Genomic DNA, 11,618 nt, shown 5'->3' with positions numbered 1-11,618 from the left:
ATATCTTTAACTTAATTACAGGCATACATCAGAGGTATAGCAGGTTGGATTCCAGACCACCACAACAAAGCAAAAAACACAGTGAAGTGAGTCACAAATTTATTTGTTTCTCAGTGGATGTAAAAGTTATGTTTACACTATAATGTAATCTATTAAGTGTGTAAAAAAAGTACCTTCCTTAATTAAAAAATATTTTATTGCTAATCAATGTTAATCATCATCTGAACCTTCAGTGGGTCATAATCTTTTTGCTGGTGGAGGTCTTGCCTTTTTGATGACTGTTAATGAATCAGGGTGGTGGTTGCTTAAGACAAGGGTGGCTGTGGCAATTTCTTAAAATAAGACAACAATGAAGTCTGCACAGCAATTGACTCTTTCTTTCGTTTCTCTGTAACATACAATGCTATTTGAAAACATTTTGTGCTCAATAGAACTTCATTCAAGATTGGAGTCAATCCTCTCAAACCTTGCTGTCCCTTTATCAACTAAGTTTATGCAATATTCTAAATCATCTGTTTTCATTCCAACAATCTTCATAGCATCTGCACCAGCACTACTTTCCATCTCAAGAAGTCACTTTCTTTACTAATCCATAAGAAGCAACTCCTCACCCATTAGTTCTATCATGAGATTGCAGCAATTCAGTCACATCTTTAGGCTCCACTTCTTTTTTTTTTTTTTTTTTGGCTGCTTCGGGTCTTAGTTGTAGCACGTTGGCTTCTCTCTAGTTATGAAGGTCGGGTTTTCTTTTCTCTAGTTGTGGTATGGGCTCTGTAGTTTGCGGCACACAAGCTCTCTCACTGAGGTGCGCAAGCTCAGTAGTTGTGGCGCACAGACTTAATTGCTCCGCGGCATGTGGGATCTTAGTTCCCCGACCAGGAAATGAACCCATGTCCCCTGCATTGGAAGGCGGATTCTTTACCACTGGACCACCAGGGAAGTCCCTAGGCTCCACTTCTTTTTTTTTTTTAACATTAAAATAAGAACTATAATTATGGATAGCAAAGGAGATAATCACTTTTAAATATTTATTAAAAGATTTCAGTTCCTGATAGGATACAGTTAGTTGTGGCGGCACACTCCCAAACACCAGAAAGAAAAAAAAAGATGGATCAATTACAAAAGCTGATTTTTAAAGATATCAAATTCTTTTGGAGCAATGAGGGTGAGATAAATTGGAATTCCAGAAGAGGAGGAGACTCTACCATAGTAGGCTGGGATCACTGGCTGAGTTTCTTGTTCATTGCTCGGAGCACGTGCTGATTCTGAGCTTGGAGTGGGGCTCAGGCTTAGCTCAAGCAGAAAGAGTCTGTTGGCAGAGAGAAAGCAGCAGGCTTTTGACTTTGTTCCATACTTAAATCTGTGTTTGATTCTTCATAATCTCACTATTGTGTACTCTTGTGGGGAAAAGGCAGGAGTTACATGGGACCAATACTGGTTCTTTAAAGATTTTTCTTAGAAAATTTGATGGTAAAACATTTCCCATCTCATATATCAGTTTGTTTTCCCTCTATCATTCTTTATTTTTATTCAGGAAAACCTACCACATTATGTGAGATTATGGGGAAAGCTGAAAGGTGGTTGATTCGAACTTACTGAGATTTTGAATTTCTTCACCCTTATTACCTAATTTTGAATTTGTTGGAGGACTGCACTGCAAGCCTGCAAAGCCCCTGCTAAAGGTAATTAAATGTACTTATTATTGCCTCTTTGAATGTTTACCTCTTGGAATGATTTCTAGTTTATTATTTTTAGTATTTGATCTTCAATCTGAAAATTTGGACATAGGAATTAATGGGAATTATCCACTTGGAGTATTATAATACCATAGTATTAATAACATTATCATGGTAATCATTAATGATGTTCACCAAATATGCCAGATATTTGACAACAATAAAATCCCTAGCCCCTGAGTTTAGTGCAATTGTCCAATACTCTCCAGGCAATGAGTATGAGCTGAAGTGTCATGTATCACTTCCAGGTCCAACACTTAACTGTCAGGAGCACTTACTCCAGAGTTCTCTTTTCTGTGATGTCAATGGGCTGTGTTCCAGAGTGGCTACTCTGTCAACCTGAGTCCTGGTTAAAGAATATATGTAGCAGTTGCAGCTCACTAGGTGGACATATGGCATGAGAAAGAAATAAGCTGTTGTTTTAAACCACTGAGATTTTGGAGTTGCATGTTATTTAGCATAATCTTGTCTAAGACATGGACAATAGTGGGGAAATTGTAATACTCTGAGAAAAGATCCAATAGAAATGAGATGGCCCAGTAAAATTCTGGCAGAAATTCAGTAATGATGACCTGTTTGATTTGAATAGAGGAGAGAAATTAGACTGGAGACATGATCGGAGGATAGGTTATGAAAAAACAAAGGGGCAATGCTAAGTATTCGTCACTTCAAATTTGAGGTCAATGAGGATCAACGTATAATTTTTAAGCAGTAATGTGATATAGCGTTCCCTTTCGTAAATTTTGACTATTGAATTGTTTGGAATGGAGCAAGATTTAAAGCAGGGAAATGGGCTGAGATACAGTTGCAATAGTTCCTGAAAGTCATTATAAAGATCCAAACTTCAATATGATAGCAATTTTGAATATAAATGGAGAGATTTAGGAAGTATTTACAAAGAAAGTCAATAGGATTGTCTGATAGGCGGAAGGTGGAGTTTAAAGGAGAGAGTGCCAGAATTAATCCTTGGCTTTTGTTTCTTTGTATATGTCAGCCCTTTATTTATTTATTTATTTTTTTGTATGGGCAATTTAGTAGTGAATATTGTCATTTACTAAGGTGAAGTAAATGGGAGCAGTTGTGAGGGAAAATGATCGTTTCATATATGGGCATGCTGAATAAGATACAATGCAGTGTCTAGCAAGCAGCTATAAAATACATTGTTTCAATCTCAGAGGACAGGTCTATGCAGTATTTGTGGGGGTTTTTTAATTAATTGACTATTTTTAGAGGCATTTATATTCACAGCAAAGCTGAGCACAAAATACAGAGGGTCCCCACCTATTTCTAGCCCCCTCCCATGCACAGCTTCCCTCACCATCAATATCCCACACTCCTGCAGCACATTTGTTACACTTTATGAACCAACATCCACATGAATATCAACAAATGTCCATGGTTTACAGTAAGGTTTACTCTGTGTGTTGTACATTTCATCTTTTGATAAATGTATAATGACATGTTATCTACCCTTATACTCTCATACAGAATCTCCGCTCTCCTAAAAATCCTCTGTGCTCCACTTCTTCATCCTTCCCTGCCCCTAAATCTTTAGAAATCACTATTTTTACTTCCTCCATAGTTTTGCCTTTTCCATAAGAAGTGGTTTTAAATTAGGGATGTCAAGGTATAAGAAGACATGACTTTGTATTGGCTGTTTATTGTAAACATTAAAAAAGAAATTGGGGTGGAACAGGAGACTATAATCCAAATGTCTAAGGCTTTTGTGAACAGGTTTTGCTCCTGACAGCCTGACAGTTGGCATTAGAGAGCATGAGTAGTTGACAGTATAGAGTAAAGACATAAATATAAGGATATTTTTTAAAAGCAGAGAAAATGAAACGGTTGGAAATGGCAGTCAGAAGAAAGCAGGACACACATTAAGACTCTGTCTGGACCCTGTTTGATGTAGGTAGGGTAGAATGATTGAGTATACTTTTAAAGGATTATAGGGCAAGACCTGAGTTTCAGGTAAGGTCAGGAAATATATGGAATACTCATTGAAGAGGTTGAGAATTTGGGGGAATTTTTAAATCATGTAACAGAAATTTTTACTTTATCCTGTTATATGAATATGTACATTAATATTTTGACAAGTTAAATGATATTGGATATCCATTCTACATTGTTCTAAGCCATTGTTTCTGCTCAGAAAGCAATCACTTAAATATTCTGAGCCTTTTTTATTTTATTTCATAATTTTTGATAAAAGGTCTATGCCCTGTTGGGATAGTGTGAGACTTACTTATAAGTATATTTGCTATATTTAATAATTCAAAATATTCAGAATTCTCCTATTGCCTTATTATTGACCCAGTAACACACATACATGTATATATAATGTGTGTTTGTGTGAATTTGTGCATTTATTTATTTTACCAACTATATGTCACCAAGGATCTAACTGATTTTTTTTTTGTATGAATTTTAAGGATGTCCAGAAAGTGTAAGAGCTTTGAAGTATTTCCAATGGATCTTATTTCCCCTGTCTCCACCCATCAGAGGACACTAGGACCCTGGGGACACTACAAAAACACAATCACATCTCTGCAGCCCAATAATGACATGCTCTCACACTCATGAAAAAAAAAAGATTCCTAAGTTTATGACACCTGTAAGGGGGTTCTTTAATATACAAGCATTTTCATAACATTTAATTGTTTGAATAATTCACATGATTAATTTTGGTATTAGAATATTTCCAGAAGATTTTCAATAATATCCCTAACTATAAAAAGCAGATACTAGGGACCTCCCTCGTGGTCCAGTAGTAAAGAATCCGCCTTAACGGTTCAGGGGACGCGGGTTTGATCCTGGTCAGGGAACTAAGATCCCACATGCGGCAGGGCAACTAAACCTGCGCACCACAACTACTGAGCTCGTGTGCCTCAACTAGAGAGCCTGCCGTGCCGCAAACTACAGAGCCCACGCACTCTGCAGCCCACGTGCCACAACTAGAGAGAGAAAACCCGCACACCATAACTAGAGAGAAGCCCGCATGCCCTTACGAAGAGCCCGCGCACCGCAAGGAAAGATCCTGCATGCCTCAATGAAGATCCCGCGTGCTGCCACTAAGACCTAATGCAACCAAAAATAAAATTAAATAAATAAATCTTTTTTAAAAAAGCAGATACTAGAGTACACTGTATCTACATTTACATACAAATACGAGTCGATGTGAATGTGCAAAGTAACACATAGAGTGACAAGTAAAGTAATCGTGAGGTTTGAGGCTCTAATAGAAAGGAATATGATGGGAGAAAGTGTAAAACTTGAACCTTTCCACAAACAATAACCACATTTGTGTTCTGTTTCTGAGTTAGAGTATGTACAATGACAGATGATATACAAGTGCGAGCCCTTTGTTAACTACATTTGTGCCTTAATCCCTCTGCAGAGCTCTCTGGTAAATTAGCCTGGATCATTTGGTTAAACTCAAAGTGTACACAGCTGCTTCTTCCCTTGAGCTAAAATCTTATCAATGTCAGGCAGCTATGTCAAATTAATGAGATCAATGTAAACATTAAAAGGAAAAAGCAGTATTGAAGACCCATCTTTGGAACAGGGTCTTTTCTTCTTAAACTTTTAGCCCCATCTACTGAAGAAGTAGAGGGAGAGTCACAGTTAATCATGTATGTGTGTTCCTATAACACTCAGCACAGTCCTCTAAGGAATGTGACCCAACTAGGAATCTGCAGTAAGACTCAGACTTTCATCTTTTCCCTGTAAGGAAGATGTAGGAAAAGGTTGGAGAGAGGAGTGAAAAATTTCCCTCCAAATAAAAGTAATAAACTTATTTACCTCCTTCACACTAGTCACACTATTCATATTAACAATTCCAATTATAATAACATTTACAATTATAAACTCCAGCATTTACAAAAGTAATATATATCCATCCTATGTAAAACAACCATCGCATATGCTTTTATCACCAGCCTAATTCCAGCAATAATATTTATTCACACAGGACAAGAAATACTTATCTCAAACTGACATTGAATCACAATCTAAACCTTAAAATTATCACTTCAAAATAGATTATTACTCAATAATGCCAGTAGCACTATTTGTCACATGATCTATTATAGAATTTTCAATATGATACATGTATTCAGATTCCACTACAACATGAAAAAGATGTCAATTTGATTTTGAACGCCAAAACGTAAGTTTGTGGAATTATGGAATTTGGGGTTTTCTTTTTTTAATTTCAGAGCCTCAGAATGTATTAATCATTCTCTCAATTCATGCCATACGATAATCAGCCCATAGCTGACATCGCTTTTGATTTATTTTCTTACATTTTTTTTCTTTATCTTCTTTTTTTTCATTACCCCGTAACCAGTAGGCACCCAGTCAAATGCATTTAATATTTATCATCTCATTTCAATTTACACAGATACTGTGGATCTTCAAACTATATATAGTATTGATTTGAGTTTTATAATTATGTAAATTGTTTTATACTATAATTCACATTTTCTTTTCCTTATTACTCTATGATTTTTTTCAAATATATCCAAGTTTCTATTTGTAAATCCATTTCATTCATTGTGAGAGTTGCAGAGTTTTGGTTTATGTATTTATCACACTTTATTTATTCCTCACAAAGGGTAATTAGGTGTCCCCATCTCCATCCTACAACAAAGAATATTAGGAGGAAAAATTGCAAAGTTAGGCATATATTTGAGATTTATATCCAATAGTGGGATTAAATTGTAGTATCATGGGTTATTGGCATATTTTATTGTGTTGTACATTTAATTTCACTGAATATCTGTACAAATGTGTTGTTTCATCAGGAGTGCATAGGTGGTCACATCTTCCACATTTTATCTACACCTTGATACTATTCTATTTGTCAGTTTCAAAGAGGTAAAGTGATATTACATTGCTGAATTTTATTTGTATTCTCTGTAATAGCAAAGCTGAACATCTTTTCAGAAACTTATTCTTATTTTCCCTCTTTGAAACTCATATACTTAGTACATTATTTTGGATATTCTAACTTTTTTGCAAGAAATACAAATTCTTTCCATAGCATAGAATATCTAGGTATTAATCCTTGATCTAGCCATTGCAAATATCTTCTCCTATGACTTCATATATTTGTTAATATTACCTCTAATTTCCTTTTTAAACATAAACTGCCAAATTTGATGTAATCAAATCCATCCTTTAATACCTTATGATTTGTACTTTTCAAAGTCTCATTTAAAATATTTGTATCTTTTCTGAGGTTAAAGAGACATTCTCTTATATTTTATTTTTAAATGTATAATATTATAGTTTAACATGATATATTTAATGCATTCAGATTTTTTTATTAATACATGCTAGGAGGTAAATATTCACCTCCCTGCTTTGTCTGAATAATGAATATATTGTTATACCACTACCTGATAAACAATCCACTCAGTATGAATTTTTCTCACTGATTGTCCCAGTAATTGTGATACCATTTTTAGCATAAATGGGGCTTTCACATACTCATGGCTCTCTTTCTATCCTAACTACCTTATTCTATGGTTCACTTAGTCTGTTAGCAATTCATTAGCCTTCATTTTGTATTCTGCATTATTATCTGATGAAGTAGTCTCCAGTATTTCCTTTTCTTTTTCAAAGTTCATTCATTATTCATGAAAATGTAATTTTTATATAAATTTTAATATATTTGCCAATTTGTCAAGAAAAATGCCATAAATGAAAAGAAATTTAAAGAGATTGATAGCTTTACATATTAAGTCAATCCATGTAAAATATAGTGTGATGTTTAATTTTATGTGTCAACTTGCCTGGGCCAGGCACCCAGCTATTTAGCCAAACATCATTCTGGAAGTTTCTGTGAGGGTATTTTTGGATGACATTAACATTTAAATATGTGGACCTTGAGTAAACAAATTGCTCTCCATTATGTGGGTGAGCCTCACCCAATTAGTTGAAGACCTGAATAGAACAAAAGACTGAATGCTCCCAAGCAAAAAAGAATTCTGCCAGTAGACAGCCTTCAGACTTGAACTAGAGCAATGGCTCTTCTCTGAGTCTCCAGCCTCATGGCCTATTCTGCAGATTAAACTTTCCAAACTCCATAATCATGTGAGTCAATTCCTTAATATAAATCTCTTCCCTGTCTTTCCCTTTCAAGACTCACACATTTTTTTCCTTCTCTTATTTAGTTGACTTAGTTTTAGTTTTGTTAGTAGTTAAACATAGGATGAAAAGATCATTTTTTACTTCAGCAATGATTAAATATGATATTTTTATTTTTAATGGAAAGCCATATATTTCTATTATATTACTGTCAGCCTCAGAGTATTCATTATAGTTCTTTCTGCATGTCTTATCTGGTCAGGAATTAATATGGCTACCTTATTTCTAAATGTGTTTATGGAAGCTTATACAAAGAGAAAATGTAACCAAAATAAAAGAAAACTGAAATTTAGAAAACAGAATAAAGTAAATATACCAAAATTATGTCATTATACTGACTGTGATTCAGAAGAAAAATGAATGATAATCTTATTAGCATCCAAAACTAAATATAAAGTGAAGCACCAGAACTATTTAACTTAAAGCAGGAATCAAGTGTTCTTCATTTGGAACATTGTGGAGAGGGTTTTGGAAGGCAATAGAGAGTACTGAATATAGTCATTGGCTTTACAATCAACAAGCTTAACTTAGAAATTTGGCTCTGCCAGATACTGCTGTGTAGACTTGGACAAATTACTTAACCTTACTGAGACAGCTTTCTCATTTGCAAATGTATAAATATCTCTTAGGATTCCCATATATCTAAGTTAAATGATACATGTAAAGAGCTCTGCACATGGCAGAAGATAACATGTAGTCAATAATTTGTAAACACACACACACACACACACACTGCTCTATCATGCTGAAGGGAATATCCAATTTAAGTCATTTTTAATTTGTCTAATAACCAGTGATTTCAGGTCATATTTTGTACACTGAAATGGTTAACATATGAAAAAACAGAAGTGTTCTAATAATTCAGACACCTTGAGAAAAGTGTATGACTTATTCTTGGAACTATCAACTTTCATATAACAAAGACTGTTTCCCTCACAGGAGTTAGAAGAGTTTGTGCAAAGCTCTGAAAAACTGGAGTTGTTCATAGTTTTGGAAGTTTTAGCCACAGCAATCAGAGAAGAAAAAGAAATAAAAGGAATCCAAATCAGAAAAGAAGAAGTAAAGATGTCACTGTTTGCAGATGACATGATACTTTCACATAGAGAATCCTAAAGATGCTACAGAAAACTACTAGAGCTAATCAATGAATTTGGTAAAGTAGCAGGATACGAAATTAATGCACAGAAATCTCTTGCATTGCTATACACTGATGAAAAATCTGAAAGTGCAATTAAGAAAACACTCCCATTTACCATTGCAACAAAAAGAATAAAATATCTAGGAATAAACCTACCTAAGGAGACGAAAGACCTGTATGCAGAAAATTATAAGACACTGATGAAAGAAATTAAAGATGATACAAACAGATGGAGAAATATACCATGTTGTTGGATTGGAAGAATCAACATTGTGAAAATGACTATACTACCCAAAGCAATCTACAGATTCAATGCAATCCCTATCAAACTACCACTGGCATTTTTCACAGAACTAGAACAAAAAATTTCACAATTTGTTTGGAAACACAAAAGACCCCGAATAGCAAAAGCAATCTTGAGAAAGAAAAACGGAGCTGGAGGAATCAGGCTCCCTGACTTCAGATTATACTACAAAGCTACAGTAATCAAGACAGTATGGTACTGGCACAAAAACAGAAATATAGATCAATGGAACAGGATAGAAAGCCCAGAGATAAGCCCACGCACATATGGTCACCTTATCTTTGATAAAGGAGGCAAGAATATACAGTGGAGAAAAGACAGCCTCTTCAATAAGTGGTGCTGGGAAAACTGGACAGCTATATGTAAAAGAATGAAATTAGAACACTCCCTAACACCATACACAAAAATAAACTCAAAATGGATTAAAGACCTAAATGGAAGGCCAGACGCTATCAAACTCTTAGAGGAAAACATAGGCCGAACACTCTATGACATAAATCACAGCAAGATCCTTTTTGACCCAGCTCCTAGAGAAATGGAAATAAAAACACAAATAAACAAACAGGACCTAATGAAACTTAAAAGCTTTTGCACAGCAAAGGAAACCATAAACAAGACCAAAAGACAACCCTCAGAATGGGAGTAAATATTTGCAAATGAAGCAACTGACAAAGGATTAATCTCCAATATTTACAAGCAGCTCATGCAGATCAATAACAAAAAAACAAACAATCCCATCCAAAAAAGGGCAGAAGACCTAAATAGACATTTCTCCAAAGAAGATATACAGATTGCCAACAAACACATGAAAGAATGCTCAACATCATTAATCATTAGAGAAATGCAAATCAAAACTACAATGAGATATGATCTCACACCGGTCAGAATGGCCATCATCAAAAAATCTACAAACAATAAATGCTGGAGAGGGTGTGGAGAAAAGGGAACACTCTTGCACTGTTGGTGGGAATGTAAATTGATACAGCCACTATGGAGAACAGTATGGAGGTTCCTTAAAAAACTAAAAATAGAACTACCATACGAACCAGCAATCCCACTACTGGGCATATACCCTGAGAAAACCATAATTCAAAAAGAGTCATGTACCAAAATGTTCATTGCAGCTCTATTTACAATAGCCAGGACATGGAATCAACCTAAGTGTCCATCATCATATGAATGGATAAAGAAGATGTGGCAAATATATACAATGGAATATTACTTAGCCATAAAAAGAAATGAAATTGAGTTATTTGTAGTGAGGTGGATGGAGTTAGAGTCTGTCATACAGAGTGAAGTAAGTCAGAAAGAGAAAAACAAATACAGTATGCTAACACATATATATGGAATCTAAGAGAAAAAAAAAAAAAGGTCATGAAGAACCTAGTGGCAAGACGGGAATAAAGACACTGACTTACTAGAGAATGGACTTGAGGATATGGGGAGGGGGAAGGGTAAGCTGTGACAAAGTGAGACAGTGGCATGGACATATATATACACTACCAAACGTAAAATAGATAGCTAGTGGGAAGCAGCCACATAGCACAGGGAGATCAGCTCGGTGCTTTGTGACCACCTAGAGGGGTGGGATAGGGAGGGTGGGAGGGAGGCAGATGCAAGAGGGAAGAGATATGGGGACATATGTATATGTATAACTGATTCACTTTGTTATCAACACAAACTATCACACCATTGTAAAGCAATTATACTCCAATAAAGATGTTTAAAAAAAAAAAGATGGAGTTGTGGTGTTTACTCTGGGGTCAATGATAAAAAACCTCACAGAAGAAAAGTCTAATGTGATTGCATCAGCCCTTGTGCAAATTCCTCAGAAGGTCAGATAATCTTATTTTTTCAGGGACAGCTATTTTAAATTCCATGGATATCTCCTTAAAAGCGTGCTTAAAAATGTCAGAAATGTGATTGGTATTGTTAGTGTCAATTTAACTGAACTGTAAAAAAAAAGGTACTAACCGTTAAAACAGTATATTTGATTGCTGTCTTGCTTTAAACCTGGCGTTACTAACAGGAAAACATATTGCAAAATTTTCTTTAAATAATAAGCTAAAACAATCATTCACTACTGTCAAATTTTCAGTCGGCTTTGTATATGGGTTTTAAGGCTTCCATGTAATCTAACCTTGTTTTGTTGTATTTATTGTTTTTTTTTAATCTGAGGCATACACACAAATTACAACTACCATGACTGAGAATAAGGGAATAGATATTCAAAAATATAGCTTTGATTTACAGAATGCCTTGGGACTCTATTTCCTTATGATAAATG

General features: G+C 35.0%; 1 pseudogene; it reads left to right on the top strand.

Annotated features, from left to right (window-relative positions):
• The first annotated feature begins 1,539 nt into the window (after nucleotides 1-1,539).
• The window catches only part of LOC133092199 (UDP-glucuronosyltransferase 2A2-like), a 31,500-nt pseudogene continuing 21,421 nt past the window's right edge, over nucleotides 1,540-11,618 (top strand).

The sequence above is a fragment of the Eubalaena glacialis genome, chromosome 5 (genome assembly GCF_028564815.1).
Source record: "Eubalaena glacialis isolate mEubGla1 chromosome 5, mEubGla1.1.hap2.+ XY, whole genome shotgun sequence".
Classification (NCBI taxonomy): Eukaryota; Metazoa; Chordata; class Mammalia; order Artiodactyla; family Balaenidae; genus Eubalaena; species Eubalaena glacialis.
Note: the sequence above shows the minus strand (reverse complement) of the source record. Positions and strands in the feature narration are given on the sequence as shown.